The sequence below is a fragment of the Oryx dammah genome, unplaced genomic scaffold, assembly GCF_014754425.2.
Source record: "Oryx dammah isolate SB20612 unplaced genomic scaffold, SCBI_Odam_1.1 HiC_scaffold_29, whole genome shotgun sequence".
Lineage (NCBI taxonomy): Eukaryota > Metazoa > Chordata > Mammalia > Artiodactyla > Bovidae > Oryx > Oryx dammah.
The window spans coordinates 43,082,356-43,096,985 of record NW_024070213.1 but is presented as its reverse complement, the minus strand read 5'-3'; positions in this window follow the sequence as shown (position 1 = coordinate 43,096,985).

Below are 14,630 nucleotides of genomic sequence, written 5' to 3'. Positions count from 1 at the left end.
AGGCAAAAATAAGCCCCTAGTTGAGCACCAGTGCTGCAGGAGCAATGGCCATACTTGATGACAGCAGTCAGGACCAGTATAAACAGGTCTCCGCATGGAGGGAACCCCCATATCCCCATCATAAGCGCTTTCCCCTGGGGGCTGAATTTAACAGTTTAGGAATCTTCCTTTCCAGCTGGTTTCAGACAAACCTCGTTTTCTCCCTTAAAAATGTCCCTGCCTCTTCAAGGAATTGGATTTGTTGGCAAATACACGTGAGGTCTGATCTGGCTTCCAGTTCCCCTGCCCCATGCAAGGCTGCCTGACCTTGGACACAAGGCTGAGCCCCTTGGAGCCTCAATTTCTTCATCATTTGCTGTTGCTGTTAAATTTTTATTGATTTATTTTTGGCTATGCTGGGTCTTTATTGCCGCACATGTTTTCTCTAGTTGCAGTGCACGGGCTTCTCATCGTGGTGGCTTCTCATCGCGGTGGCTTCTCATCTTATGGAGCACAGGCTTTAGGGGTTGAAGCCTTCAGTAGTTGCAGCTCCTGGGTTCTAGAGTGCAGGCTCAGTAGTTGTGGCACACTTCCCTGACTAGGGATCGAACTGGTGTCTCCTGCACTGGCAGGCAGATTCTTTGCCACCAAACCACCAGGGAAGCCCCCATCTTTTTCTTTTTAATTGTCTATTTATTTTTGTTGTGAACCACACGTGGGATCCGTTCTCCCACCAGGGATTGAACCTATGCCCCCTGCATTGGAATTGTGGAGTCTTCACCACTGGACCACCAGGGAAGTCCCAGTTTCTTCACTTTCAAAATGAGTGTAATCATACCTTCATTGAGCAACATAGGGATTCAATGAGAAAATCCATAGCAACTGCTTAGGTTGGTGGCAGGCACAGAGTCAATATCGAGTGTTACTGTTATTTTGTAAAGGACTTTTACTTTATCAGCATGTTGAGTGTCTCCTGTACTTCCAGCATTGGGGGAAGGGAACGTGAGTATGAGAATTATGTTCCAGCCCTGGAAAAGCCTCTCAGCCAGGAAGGAGAAACTGGCTCAGGGTATATTTTTAGAGAGAAATGGTGAAATGATCTATTTTACAATAGACTCATTTCACAAGAGCCTTTTGATGAAGGTGAAAGAGGAGAGTGAAAACGCTGGCTTAAAACTCAGCATTCAAAAAACTAAGATCATAGCATTTGGGCCCATCACTTCATGGCAAGTAGATGGGAAAACAATGGAAACAGTAACAGACTTTATTTTCTTGGGCTCCAAAATCACTGCAAACTGACTGCAGCCATGAAATTAAAAGACGCTTGCTCTTTGGAAGAAAAGCTATGATAAACCTAGACAGGGTGTTAAAAAGCAAAGACACCACTTTGCCGACAAAGGTCCATCTAGTCAAAGCTCTGGTTTTTCCAGTACTCATGTATGGATGTGAGAGTTGGACCATAAAGAAAGCTGAATGCTGAAGATTTGATGTTTACGACCTGTGGTGCTGGAGAAGACTCTTGAGAGTCTTTTGGACAGCGAGGAGATCAAACCAGTCAGTCCTAAAGAAAATCAACCCTGAAGATTCACTGGAAGGACTGATGCTGAAACCAAAGCTCCAGTACTTTGGCCACCTGATGCGAAGAGCTAACTCATTGGAAGAAACCATTATGCTGGGAAAGATTGAAGGCAGGAGGAGAGGGGACAACAGAGAATGAGATGATTGGATAGCATCACCGACTCGATAGACATGAATTTGAGCAAACTCCAGGAGACAGTGGAGGACAGAGAAGCTTGGCGTGCTTCAGTCCATGAAGTCACAGTATAAGACGTGACTTAACTACTGAACAACAACAAGTGGAAAGACAGGCTCAAGGATACTGAGTGATTTGCCTAAGGGCACACAGGTATTTTGAGAGAGGAGCCTAACCGGAGTTAGAATTCTCAGGGTAGGAGCCTCTCTGGTGGATTAGGAAAACCTGAGTTGGTTTTCCCAATTTCAGGATCAAGGGGAGAAGGGAGTAGAACTCAGGGTTTGGATACACATGTGGCAAGCTTGTGGAAGGTGGGCAAGTATCTTGAGCCAGGCCCTGAGTTTTGAGAAAGGAGATTTGGTTAGGCTTCCACCCCCAACCCCAGACCCATCACCCCTCCCTTCACCACCTCTGCCCACAAACAAGGAACCCGCTAATCTGAGCTGGGGTTTTTTCCTCCTGGGAAGGTTCTCCATGGATCTAGAAAAGTTCAGAGGCAACATTCTTGGGGGTGAGAGAAGGGAGATAGAGACGTGCCTTTCCAAATTTCTCGGAGCTGCAGTTGGTTTAACTTTGGAGGAGTTGGCTAGGAAAGACCCAGGGCCTTCCTGAGCTCTGCCTTGCAAGTTTGAACTCCCAGAATAATTAACTGTTCCCTGCAGGGTCCCAGCCTTTGCCAGCACCCATCCTACCTCGCCATGTGTGTTCCAGGAACTTGCAACATCGTACAGCAGGGATGATGAAAGTTTTGTCCACTTGGTAAATATTTGCTGAGCAACCCCCTCTGAGTCAGGGACAACTGGAAGTTTGCAAGCCTCATCTCACATGTGCATTGGATTTTGTTCACTCTCTGGCTTGTTGCCTGGAGGGATCATGGCACCAACAAACCCCCACCCTGCACAGTGGGCTGAATAATGAAGTGATGTGTTGATTCAGTCCTGGCTATGCTCGAGGCGCCAAAAGGTATGCTTTCCAGACCCTTCCCAGTTGGGACCTCAGTCATCTCATCTGGAAAATGGGAGCAAACTGCCCTGCTGCATACAGGGTGGATGTGATGTCAGATAAGGGAGCACTCCAAATGATCTAAGACATTTTCTACTGTAGGTCATTCCCTATATAAGAAGGATGGAGCTTTATTATCCTTACATATGGAGAATGAGTCATTTGGGAGGAGGTGAAATTTTCAGATTAACTGGAGCTGTATAATTTTTTTAACTAACTTTTATGGGAGTATAGTTGCTTTACAATGCTGTGTTTCTGCTGTACAGCAAGTGAATCAGCTGTATGTATACAGGTGGTGGTTTAGTCGCTAAGTCTTGTCTCACTCTTTGCAACCGCATGGACTGGAGCCCCCACAGGGCTCCTTTGTCCATGGGATTTCCCAGGCAAGAATACTGGAGTGGGGTGCCATTTCCTTCTCCAATAGGTGTCCCCTCTTTTTTGAATTTCCTTCCCATTAGGTCACCACGGAGTACTGAGTAGATTCCCCTGTATTATACAGTAGGTTCTCACTAGTTATCAATTTTACACATAGTATCAATAGTGTATATATGTCAATCCCAATTCATCCCACCCTTTCTTTCCCCCTTGGTGTCCACATGTTTGTTCTCTACACCTGAAGCTTTATCATTTTAAGCACGCCAAAATTTAACAGGGGGTGGGACACAGTATACTGAGGGTACCAGAACTCTTTGTGTGGCTTTGTTTCATCACTTCACTGTGAGCACTGTTTGCCCCTAAACTAAACGGCCCCCATTGCTGCGACTTTCCAGTCCTCAAGTCCTTGCATCTCCTGATCGTCCTTGACCACTGTCCATCCTAGTTAATATTGTGCTCTCCAGAGTCTCCATTTGCTTCTAGGTGGGCCCACTCTCCAGATGATGCCAACTATTCTAGGCCTTAAACCTCTGGTGAACCAGGGCCTCCGGCAACTCAGTGGGGTCCACTGCCTGCAGTGCCATCACCCTGCTCCTCTGTCCGTGTCCCCTGTCTCAGTATGCATGGCCACCACGCAGGGGTCACCTGTGCCCAGACCTGCCTGACAGCCAGTTCTCCAGAGTTGGCCTCTCTTCCCCATGGCCAATCAACACTCAGGGCCATGATTTCCACCTCTGTTCTCATTGCCTTGGTGCAGGTCACAACCCCCACCCCCATGCCAAAGACACACAGATACAACCTGTCCAGTCATTAATTCCAGCACACACCTTCAGGAACAAGCCTTGTACTAGGATCTGGGGCATGGAGGATAAAGACATAAGGGGAACTGGCCTAGTGGAGAAAAGCAGACAGGCAGTGATGGGTGTGGCGAGGAGGATCTAAGAGATGAAACAGAACAGGAGAGGGTGGAACAGATGGCTCTGGGTCTGAGAGGCTGGTCTGCACAGGCCAGTAGCCCCTTTCTAAATCCCCTGGCCTGTGCCTCCTCACTCCATGTGGAACAACAATAGGGGATGGGGTTCAGAGCCCAGCCTCTGGAGGCATCTGGACCTCCAGCTCACTGGCTATGAGTGTGCTTTGATTTCCTCATCTGTCATGGAAAAATCCAGTACCCACCTCACAGGATCAGATTCATACAAGCACTGAGAACAGAGCCTGCACAGTGAGCCCGACATCCATGCCTTATAAATTACTCATATTCTGTCCTACTCAGGTCACTCCTGCCTCCTTTCACCTGCCTAGATGCCCCTGAGGGTAGCATATCTTATTCATGGTTCTCTTCCTGGCCCCAGCACAGTGACATAGTCAGGGCTTAATGAGCATCTGATGTGTATATAAATATCCTGGCAGGGCTAAGAAAGACCCTAAAAAACCTTCCTTGGGACTTTCTTGGTGGTCCATTGGCTAAGACTCCAAGCTCCCAATTCAGGGGACTTGGGTTCAATCCCTGGTTCGGGAACTAGATCCAGCATGCGCAGCTAAGAGTTCACATGCCATGGCTAAAGATCCTGCAAGCTGCAATGAAAATGGAAGAGCCTGAGTGCTGCAACTAAAACCCAGTGCAACCAAATAAATACTAAATAAAACAGATATTTTAAAAAATCCCTCCTCTTTACTGAGCACTTTCCATATCCAGGGACAATGCTAAGTATTTTGTACCCACTTAATCCAACAACCTCTTGATGAAAGTGAAAGTGGAGAGTGAAAAAGTTGGCTTAAAGCTCAACATTCAGAAAACGAAGATCATGGTATCCGGTCCCATCACTTCATGGGAAATAGATGGGGAAACAGTGGAAACAGTGGCAGACTTTATTTTGGGGGGGGCTCCAAAATCACTGCAGATGGTGACTGCAGCCATGAAATTAAAAGATGCTTACTCCTTGGAAGAAAAGTTATGACCAACCTAGCTAGCATATTCAAAACCAGAGACATTACTTTGCCGACTAAGGTCCATCTAGTCAAGGCTATGGTTTTTCCTGTGGTCATGTATGGATGTGAGTTGGACTGTGAAGAAGGCTGAGCCCCAAAGAATTGATGCTTTTGAACTGTGGTGTTGGAGAAGACTCTTGAGAGTCCCTTGGACTGCAAGGAGATCCAACCAATCCATTCTGAAGGAGATCAGCCCTGGGATTTCTTTGGAAGGAATGATGCTAAAGCTGAAACTCCAGTACTTTGGCCACCTCATGCAAAGAGTTGACTCATTGGAGAAGACTCTGATGCTGGGAGGGATTGGGAGCAGGAGGAGAAGGGGACGACAGAGGATGAGATGGCTGGATGGCATCACGGACTCGATGGACGTGAGTCTGAGTGAACTCCGGGAGTTGGTGATGGACAGGGAGGCCTGGCGTGCTGCAATTCATGGGGTCACAAAGAGTCGGACACGACTGAGCGACTGAACTGAACTTAACTGAATCCAACAACCCTGAGAAATAGGTGTTATTACCCCTTCCTCTCATTTTACAGATAAGGAAGATGGTGGCTTAGGTCAGGTGACTCACCTGAGATCTCGGGAAGGATAGGGCTGGGATTGGAATTCTGGATGGAATTATTTCATAATGGTGAGACAGAACTGGAGAGGGGGTCATAGAAGAAGGGTTGGGGTTTCTGTCTGGGTCGGGGGTTCATAAGCCCCATAGGAATGCACTCACACATGCTTACACCTTTGCTCACAGGTGAGGAATAATGGAACCAGGCTAGACAGTTTGCCAAGTTATGTGTGCACTTTGATGCATATCTCCAAGACTCTTTATAAAAGTTGTACTTCCTCTCTTCAAAGAACATAGTAGCAATTGGCAGAAAAAAACAGGAGGAAAGAGGCAATTATTTAATACTAACAACCACACCCAGTAATTAGGTGCAAGCATGTGATAAAATGCAGAACTGTGTGGTCCAGTGCTGAGGTCCTTTAATGGACTGGAACCTGGTGGTCCAGAGTCAACGATAAGAAAGTAAAAGAGAGAGAGAAAGAGGCTGACATTCCTTGGTTTATGCAGAAAACAATAAAGCCCTTGACATGGGACTTGCACTGCTTCACATAGGCACAGGGCGCCCTCTCACGAGGGTCTTGCAAGCCCAGGCAAGAAAGTGAGCTCAGTGGGCTTCTGCACTCCGAAGAATTAGCCTGAGAGAGAGAGAAAGAAAGAGAGAGAAAAAGAAAGACATGGGGACCCAAGCTCTGATGGAACAAGGGCGTTTTATTCAACATAGTGTGGGTATATATACTGTCTTACAAGGTAGCTTTGTTCAGCAAAGATAAAGATCAAAAGTCCAGACTTACAAATTATCAAGGAAACATAAGGCAATCCATATTAAAGAGAGAGGGTTGTAAATAATCATTTTTACAGTATGGTTCATAAAAAGGAAGAGGGTCATAAATAGTTTCTTATCACCATATGGAAAAACTAAGGAAGGAAATGCAAGCATTCTCAGCCCTGGGAGCGGTTTGCCACTCCTCTTAATTCCTGAATATTCAGGAATTAATAAGAAACAGAGGATTCATGACAGATCCAAAACAGCACACAGGAAGCCTCCTGTTAAATACTTCCTGAAAATTCCCCTAATTTTATTATGTTTGTAAAAAAGGTCCTGACCAATTGAGTTTGTTTAGTATTAACCAACCTTATAGAGAGGTAACAATAAACAACAAATATAATTACCAAGACAATCACCAAAGTTACAATTCCAGACCTAATACTGTGGGTACTTTGCAACCATCCTCATGGGTCTAGCCCAGATAATTCATCAGCTAGTTGTTCAGCTAAAGTTTCCAAATTAGTAGAAGAGGGCAGACATTTAGAAAAGGTTTCAAATATTTCCTTTTGCAGTAATTGTACATTTAGAGAGGCATTATCATGTATGTTTTGTAAATGAAATTTGATTTGTTCCCAGTTGTAGACACTATGATTGAATTGAACACAAATTCAAAAAATTTGAGTAGAATTCCAATCACATTTTAGTATCACTTGGTTTTGCAAATCTATTAATTGATCTCTGACCCATTTGATGGCTGTTTTTAATTCCTGTATTTCCTCTTGAATATCTTCATCGACCTCAGCCTGAGTAGCCCATATATTATGAGTATCTTCAGTCCAATTTTGGATAAAATTATGTGTTTGAATCGAGGTATGTAAAGCAGCACCAGCGACAGCAGCAGTGGTGCAAATAGCTATTAACTCCAAAATGCCAAGAATCAGCCATCCAACGAATCGTTGGAGCAGTTCAGTAAGTAATCTGGATGCAAGTCCAGCCATGGGACCTTCTTCCCAGGGTCGTTGGAGATTGATTGGTAACCACAAATTACATCGAGATGGAAGAATCAAAAAGGAATCATTTCTTAAAGAAATAGAGGAGTTAAGACAAGTATATAGTTTGCAATTAATACAAGTTACAGAAAGTAAAGTCTTATTAAATGGTAAATTTCCTATGACTATAACAAAAGGAAGTGGGACACAGGCCTGTATAAAATATGACTGATTATAGAGAAAGAAATAGTTACTATGACCACGACTGGTCCCTGTGAAATGTCCGGTCCGAGTACCAAGTTCTTCAGTGCTCACAGCAAGTTTCCAGATGTCGCATTGTTCAAGCCCACTCTGTTTATCAAGGATTCTAGGACGAGGTGGGGCTAATCCACCTTCAAGCCACCAAAGAAGTCCGTTGTCATGGTAATGCTCCGTCGTAGTGTCAGTGACCTTCCATGTCACTTGAGTAGCCTAGGCACACACAGTGCTGTTAATATCATCTGAGCAGTTAGATAACCACATACCATGGGGTCTGCAATCAACAATTGTATGGTTAGCCACAAACATTAATTTCCCTGATTTGGCTTGACATTTGTCCCAATGAACAGGAGCATATGTAAAGTTCTTATAAGTAAACCCTTTGCATAATGTTCTTTGTTCTTTCCCTAACTCTTTCCCTAAAGTCTCAGTAGTGTAAACATGGTCCACAGACAAAGAAAGGGCAGTAAATAATTCAAGCAACATCCAAAAATCCTTTCTGGGAGGCAGGGCGAAAGCCTAAGTTTGTTGGCTAATGTTTCTGCATAATTCTGCTGGGCCCATGAACAAAGGAAGGACTTCATAACCTAGAGAAATATTAATTAGTTTTCCTTCTTCTTCAGGGTGTGAGGGCCCTTTAGTGCTCCAGGGAGAAGGCCTATGTATAGAGTCATTAGTTGAATGATTGGTCCTCTCTCTGTCCACTTGTAGTAGAGAGGGGTTGGGTATGTAAGCCCAGTAAGTATGATTAGTTAGAGCTTGAATGGGGGAGGCACGGGCAAGTAGACTGAGCATTGCCAGGAGAATGTATTCAGGACTCCGAGGCATTCCCTGTTGAGAGACCAAATTTTCAGCTCGATTAGTAAGGGTTTTTATGTGTCCCCAAGTGGGGCGATCTTAAGGTTGATGCTGCTGAGGGCGGCGCTTCCCTGAGATCTTTAGAGCCGCCATGACCTGAATTTGAATTTCTTCCTCCTGGGGTTTTTGTTGTTTTGTCTCTATTTTGAAGGCTGGGGGCCCCCTTGGGTTGAATCTTCCGAAGAGGAAGCCATGTGAGTTCGCTGGATCCATCTGGGGAAATACAAGCATACCTGTTTCCCTGTAAGATTAGTTTCCCAGATTTCCATTGTTGTTAACCCGTCTTGGTACCAAATGGGCAGAGGGAGAGAAGTGTCCTTCAGTTCCTTGAAATGCTTTTCTGCTCTTGTTAAGATATCGCCCTGTGGTAAGTTTAAAAAATTTAAAACAAATAAAGCTGTATTAACAATAGTTATATATAGGTTTAGAAAATATCTTATGTTGGAATCTAGTAAAGTCTGCTTTAGATTCCTGTGTATTCCCCTTTTTTAAATTTTTTTATTTGCAACTTTAGTGTGTGATGTGCTCGTTTGACTATGCCTTGTGCCTGTGGATTATAAGGAATACCTGTAATATGTTTAATAGAAAAAGATTGTAAAAATTATTTAAAGTGTCTAGAAATATAGGCAGGGCCATTGTCTGTTTTTATAGAACTAGGAGTTCCCATTACAACAAAACAAGCTAATAAGTGAGTTATAACGTGTTGTGCAACCTCACCGCAAAGAGGTGTGGCCCAGATAAAAGAAGAATTAGTGTCGATACAGACATGCAAGAAAGAAAATGGAGAAAGTTCAGGGCAATGAGTTACATCCATTTGCCATAGTTCATTAGGTTGCAAACCGTGAGGATTAATACCTTGTGCGATGGGTCGAAGATGTAGGGGTCTACAAGTAGAGCAATTACTAATAATTTCTTTAGCCTGGCGGTATGGGATTTTCCATAGCTGGTGTAGGGAACCAGCATTGTTATGAAACAGAGCATGCTGTTCCTCTAAAGTAGCAAAGGAAACCAGTTTATCAGCCTGCTCATTACCATGAGTCATGGGGCCGGGAAGGCAAGAATGTGCTCGAATATGTGTAGTATAAATGGGAGAATTGTGGTTTCTAACAACAAATTATTGTTTGAAAAAGAGTTGTTGAAAAATAGGTTGATTGGAGATTATGGTGGGGTTTCTATATTTTTTAATACAAAAACTGAACATATAGAGTCAGAGAGTATATTAATGGGGTAAGGATGTAGGCAAATAACTTGAATAAGAGCATATAATTCATTTTGTTGAGCAGAATGAAATTTAATATAAAAGACTTTATATTCCTTAAGAGACCAGAATGAAGCTTTGGCGTTTTAGTCCCCTCAGCTTGTGTTACAGGCTGTGAGCTGATAATGCGAGAAATAATAAATTCAGTATTTTTGAAGAAATTCCACAGCTTACCAGAAGGATAATGAAATGAAATTTCTCCAAAATATTCCAGAAAAGCTATTTGGAAATCAGTAGAAGTTTGTAATGTGTTCTCAAATTGAGATTTATTGATAAGTATTACAATTTTATGAGCACCAGAGCCAATTAGAGTTTTAGTCCTATTTCTTCCATTGATAATGATTAGAGCAATTAAATTAAGGTAGGGTGTAAGTGACTTTATTCCCCTAAAACGGGTTCTTCTTGGGCAAGAAGGCCTATGGGAGAATGAAGAGAGGGCAGTATAAATAATTCTAGAGGTAAATCTAGTTTGATGCGAGTAAGAAATTGTTTTTGTAATTTATTTTGCACTAAATAGAGTTCTTCTCGTGCCTCTTGAGAAAGTGAACGAGGGCTATTTAAATCAGGATCTCCTTTTAAAATATTAAATAAGTTATTCATTTGATAATTAGCAATGCCTAAAGGAGGTCCAATCCAATTCATACCACCTAAGAGCTTTTGAAAATCATTTAAGGTTGATAATTTATCAGTACAGATCTGAGTTAGTTGAGGAATAATATGTTGTCTGTTAACAACAAACCCCAAGTAATGGTAAGGTGTAGAGGTTTGATTTTTTTAGGGGCAATGATTAATCCAGAGTTTTTTAAGCATAGTTGAGCTATATCAAACGTGTTGAGTTTCTAAGATAGATGGAGCCAAAAACAACATAATCATCCATAGAGTGAATAACAAGAAAGTTAGGAAATTGCTTTCTCACAGGCTCAAGGGCTTTGGCTGCATAGTCCTGACACATGGTGGGAGGATTCGTCATCCCTTGTGGCAGTCCAGTCCATTGGGACCATTCATGAGGTCTGATATGATTAGGATAAGGGAGAGAGAAAGAGAATCTCTCTCAGTTTAAAGGGTGTAAAGGTATATTTTAAAAAAGCAATCTTGTAAATCAATAATAATAATGTGCCAATTTTGAGGAATAGTGGTAGGTGATGGGATTCCTGGTTGTAATGCACCCATAGGTTTCATGGATGCATTAAATTTTCTAAGGTCTGTTAGGAGACGCCATTTGTTAGATTTCTTTTTTATGACAAAAATAGGAGAGTTCCAAGGAGAACAAGATTCCTCAATATGCTTTAATTCTAGTTGTGTATCTGTAAGTTCCTTAGCCGCCTGTAATTTCTCTTTCGTGAGGGGCCACTGCTCTGCCCAAATAGGTTCATCATTCTTCCAAGATATTTTAATAATTGTATTGTTTGTTAAATGAGCGGTGGCCCCTAGGAAAAATGGAATGTATAACTGAGTTTGCCATCGCATAAGGAAGTCCCTTCCTATTAGATTAAGGGGTGTATCTATCACAGAAGGTCTTAATGTTGCAGGTTGGCCTTCTCGTCCCTCACATGGATAAATCTGAGTACTGTGATAAACCTCTTATACTTTGGTTTGAGAAATCCTTGCAATTTGGCAAGAAATTTTTTGTACAGGCCAGGATTTGGGCCATAAATGTTTGGAAATAATATCAGATCCAGTGTCGAGGAGACCAGAAAATCTTTTACCATTAATTTTGATATTTATAGTTGGTCGGGCAAATTCAGATACCAATGATGTCCAAAAGGACTGTTTTTGATCTGTACTGCTGAATCCGCCCATCTGTGTATCATTAGAGGAGTTAATAGAAATGTAAGGTAAAAGAAGTAATTAAGCAATTTTACCCCCATTTTTGAATTGCCATAAAAATCTGAGATAACATCATAATTTGAATTTCTCTTTTATAATCTGAATCAATTACTCCAGGGTGAACAGTAATTCCTTTAGAAGTCAAACTAGATTGGCCAAGTAAAAGACTGAAGTTTTGTGGGGGCAGGGGTCCAAAAAGTCCCGTAGGTGTTCTAGAAGGGACAACTTGAGGGTAAAGGAGAATGTCATTTAGGGCTGGTATATCGAGGGCAGCATTGCCGGATGTTTAGGGTTTGAGGGAGAAGATGGAATTTGCCCCTGGTTTTTGTTGAAGGGGACTTGGGGGGTTCCCTGCTTGGAGTTTCCCGGAATAGGTTTCCCTTGAATGTCAAATTTAGATTTACAATCTTTGGCCCAATGCATTTCTCTACAGCAGCGGCAGCGAGGGCAGATTTTTGGAGGTTTTTTTATTAGCTTTCTTAGGGCAGTCCCTTTTTCAATGGTTCTTGTCTCCACTTGTAAAGCATCCTTCATTTCCCTTTCTTAAGGCAGCAACCATTGTTTCAGCTAGCATTTCCATCTTTTGAGTTTCTGAGTCTTCAAATAATCAATAATAGTCCCTGTCTCACGAATTGGAGCTATAGTCTTTTAACATTCCTGATTTGCATTTTCATTAGCAAGTAATTTCTCTAGTTGCCTTTTGGCTTCTTGTCCAATTACAATACGGGAAATAGCAGTTTCTAATCTAGCTAAAAAATCAGGATACGTTTCATTAGGTCCTTGGAATATTTTCGTGTAGCTACCTGTAAGCTCCCCTTGAGGAGTAATTCGATCCCAAGCTTCAAGTAATTCGATCCCACTGTTTTTAATTGTTCATGTAACAAAGGAGGGCACTCTATTTGAGCTTCTATATCGTCAAATTGTCCTGTACCAGTTAGCATCTCAAAAGTAATTTGATTTGAGGGAGCTCCAGCTTGAGCATTCCTGTTAGCATGATCTCTGGCTATATCATGAAACCACATTATCCATTGAAGATATTCTCCTGGTTTCAGTTCAGTTCAGTCACTCAGTTGTGTCCAACTTTTTGCGACCCCATGAGTTGCAGCACGCCAGGCCTCTCGTCCATCACCATCTCCTGGAGTTCACTCAGACTCACGTCCATCGAGTCCGTGATGCCATCCAGTCATCTCATCCTCTGTCGTCCCCTTCTCCTCCTGCTCCCAATCCCTCCCAGCATCAGAGTCTTTTCCAATGAGTCAACTCTTCTCATGAGGTGGCCAAAGTACTGGAGTTTCAGCTTTAGCATCATTCCTTCCAAAGAACACCCAGGGCTGGTCTTCTTCAGAATGGACTGGTTGGATCTCATTGCAGTCCAAGGGACTCTCAAGAGTCTTCTCCAACACCACAGTACAAAAGCATTAGTTCTTTGGTGCTCAGCTTTCTTCACAGTCCAACTTTCACATCCATACATGACCACTGGAAAAACCATAGCCTTGACTAAATGGACCTTTGTTGGCAAAGTAATGTCTCTGGTTTTGAATATGCTATCTAGGTTGGTCATAACTTTTCTTCCAAGGAGTAAGTATCTTTTAATTTCATGGCTGCAGTCACCATCTGCAGTGGTTTTGGAGCCCAAAAAGATAAAGTCTGACACTGTTTCCACTGTTTCCCCATATATTTCCCATGAAGTGATGGGGCCAGATGCCATGATCTTCGTTTTCTGAATGTTGAGCTTTAAGCCAACTTTTTCACTCTCCACTTTCATTTTCATCAAGAGGCTTTTTAGTTCCTTTTCACTTTCTGCCATAAAGGTGGTGTCATCTGCATATCTGAGGATATTGATATTTCTCCCGGCAATCTTGATTCCAGCTTGTGCTTCTTCCAGCCCAGTGTTTCTCATGATGTACTCTGCATAGAAGTTAAATAAGCAGGGTGACAATATACAGCCTTGACATACTCCTTTTCCTATTTGGAACCAGTCTGTTGCTCCATGTTCAGTTCTAACTGTTGCTTCCAAGGGAACATTTCATGCAAAGATGGGCTCGATAAAGGACAGAAATGGTCTGGACCTAACAGAAGCAGAAGATATTAAGAAGAGGTGGCAAGAATACACAGAAGAACTGTACAAAAAATATCTTCCTGACCCAGATAATCACGATGGTGTGATCACTCACCTAGAGCCAGACATCCTGGAATGTGAAGTCAAGTGGGCCTTAGAAAGCATGACTACGAACAAAGCTAGTGGAGGTGAAGGAATTCCAGTTGAGCTATTTCAAATCCTGAAAGATGATGCTGTGAAAGTGCTGCACTCAATATGCCAGCAAATTTGGAAAACTCAGCAGTGGCCACAGGACTGGAAAAGGTCAGTTTTCATTCCAATCCCAAAGAAAGGCAATGCAGAAGAATGCTCAAACTACCGCATAATTGCACTCATCTCACATGCCAGGCTTCAGCAGTATGTGAATCGTGAACTTCCAGATATTTAAGCTGGTTTTAGAAAAGGCAGAGGAACCCGAGATCAAATTCCCAACATCCGCTGAATCATCAAAAAAGCAAGAGAGTTCCAGAAAAACATCTCCTGGTTTAAGGAGAGCTTTTATTAAAGTTCACCAATCATGGGGAATAAAATTTCCAATAGAGGATGTTATAGACTTTAGCAGTACTTTAGTAAAAGGTGAATGCGGGCTGTACATAGTTATAGCTTTTTTAATTTGTTGCATGTGATAAAAGTTAATATCCTCATATTGAGGTATTATGTGCCCTTGATCATCAGGATTTCTAAAAACTGGAAAGGCAGAGAAACCATCAGCTTCAGAGACTTCTGATCGCAAAGCCAGCAATTCAGAGAGCCTCTGTCGTGAAGGAGAGTGAGTAGGTAGCAAATTCTTACTACAAATTCGCTGGTATTAAGAGTATGTGGTAAAAACTTATTATTGTTATTCAGAAAGGTGTTGTTGGTTTAAATGTCAAAAGGTGTCTTAGGGAAGCAGTTGCCAGAACCATTAGGTTCTAGCAAAGG